The sequence below is a fragment of the Balaenoptera musculus genome, chromosome 6 (genome assembly GCF_009873245.2).
Source record: "Balaenoptera musculus isolate JJ_BM4_2016_0621 chromosome 6, mBalMus1.pri.v3, whole genome shotgun sequence".
Taxonomy (NCBI): domain Eukaryota; kingdom Metazoa; phylum Chordata; class Mammalia; order Artiodactyla; family Balaenopteridae; genus Balaenoptera; species Balaenoptera musculus.
The window spans coordinates 111,442,810-111,445,196 of NC_045790.1; positions in this window are offsets into that span (position 1 = coordinate 111,442,810).

Below are 2,387 nucleotides of genomic sequence, written 5' to 3' on the forward strand. Positions count from 1 at the left end.
GTAAGGTCCACTGGGGGTCTTATCTCAGGGGCGGATAAGGCATACAGGCAGGGGAGACTGCTGATCACAGGAGCATACGTGGGCTGGTGGCTCCACAGGCTGCTGTCTAGGGCGTGCGCGTGTATGAAGGGACCTACTGTCAGTGTGAGGCCTCTGCAGGCCGCTTAGCCAACCAAACTGGATGCCAGGACAGCAGTACCATGGAGTAGCTTAGCTAAACTCTCAACAGGGGAATACCACGGTGAGGCTTCCATGCCAGAAGGCACACAAAGGGCCTGGTGTAAGGCCTGGCCCAGAGCGGGTGCGGGGTGCCTGTTATGTGTTTTCTTCATTTGTGTATTTGTCTATTTGGCATCCATGCCTCACGGGGCCAATTATATTAACTATATTTTCTTATTTTCTGTATTCTTTTCTTTTTTAATGCTGACACTTTTTTCTGGGGGTGGGCCGTGCCACAAAGCTTACAGGATCTCAGTTCCCCCACCAGGGATTGAACCCGGGCCCTCGGCAGTGAAAGCGCTGAGTCCTAACCACTGGACCACCAGGGAATTCCTGTTATTTTTTGTATTCTTGATGCTCTGGCATCTGGGGGCTTCCCCCCCAAGGCTAGCCACTTCTTGGGGATAGCAAAGGGAGCCCATCTTTCCCATGCGCACCAGCCAATCCCCAACCCCCTCTCATCTAACCCTACACGCTCCCACCAGGCCCCAGGCCCAGACACCCTCCTAGACCCTTCACTCCACCCTAGGCCTGTCTATGACTCTTCCCACCATCCCTTCCCCAAGGATGCTCCAGCCCCTCCCCAGCTGGACCAGGCTAGCCCCTGTCAGTGTTCTCTGCAGCCCTGGAAAGCATGAAACACAGCTGCAATTATGTAGCAGATTCTGCAATCATGGGCTTGATGTTTGTCCCTAGAGCTGAGCCCTATGAGGGCAGGGCGGTGGCTGGCTTGTGCTGCCGAATCTCTCTGCCACGCACAGGAAGCACCTATCGTTGCTGAATGAGCAATGGGGTTGAGACTCATAGGTTTGGCTTTCTCAGAACCAGGTGAGGCAGAACGCTGGGATTCTCGGCTCCCATCTTTACCATCCCCCCACCAGGTGAAGTTCACAGGAGCACAGGAAACACAGCTTTCCAACATGGCCCTCCTCCCCCAATCCCCTTAGCCAGCCCCACCACCTGCAAAAATGTCAGTTCATTCCCCTCAGGTCTTTAAGCTTTTGTTTGAACACAAGCTGGCGCTCAGCACTTAAAGAGTTGACCAGGTGTCCGTCATTTTAAGAGTATTTATTGCCATTTTCCCAATCACAGGTGTAACCCATGCTCATTGCAGAAAATGCATACGCACAAACACACACACAAATAAAACTAAAATCAGCCATAACCCCTCACCCAGGGAAAACCATGGTTTTGTATTCTGGTGTTTGCTTTTCTGGTCTGATATGGCCATGGCTAGATAGTGCAAAGTTAAACAAGGTTTGGTCACATATCTTGAATAGCAGTAAAGCCTCACACAATCTGTCAAAAGGGCAGAAATAGCAGGAGTGAACCCACGAATCACCAAAGTGGCAATTAGTAAAAGTCGATTGTGCAAAAGACAGTTCTTGAACCAAGAGCTCTCAAAACATGGAATAAGCCTCAGGGTACGTTGTTATAAAGCAGTTCATATAGTGCGGAGGCAGTGACTGTTTATTCTTCACCATGATTGGTTATAATATTAGGATTTTCTTAAATGATAGGGAATTGGTTACCTCATACCAATTTCGGGAAACAGTTTCAGTTGTGCTTATGATTTCCGGAGGCAGAAGGAAGGAATGACCCCAGTCAAGCTACTCTTGCAAAATAAGCTAAATTAAACTTTATGTGCCCAGGTAAACTGTCACTGAGCCAAACCGGGGTCTGTTTGCCTGCGCACAGCAAAGCCAATCTACTGACACTGGGTCGTGGTGAAGGAAAATACAGCGTTTACTGCAGGCGCCAAGCAAGGAGTCCAGGACAGCTAGTGCTTAAAAGGCCCAAACTCTCCACTGGCTTTCAGGGAAGGTTTTTAAAGCAGGGTGAGGGAGGGGGGCTGTGGGGTGTGGGATCAACTGGTGGACATTCTTCTGATGGGTTGGTGGTGAGGTCATCAGGAGTCAACATCATCAGCCTTCTGGTTCCAACCGGTCTGGGGTCTACGTGCCTGTGGGCAGCATGCAGTTAACTTCTTCCACCTGGTCAGGGTTTCAGTATCTGCAAAACAGCTCAAAGGACGTGGCTCAGAATATTAACTGTAGCCCTTGAGGAGGAACTAAAGGTCCTTGACTTTGTTTAATGGCTAAACTATTATTTTGTTCTGCTTGACTGTTTTCCTTTCTGCATTTTCTCACTTCTCTGATTAAATTTGC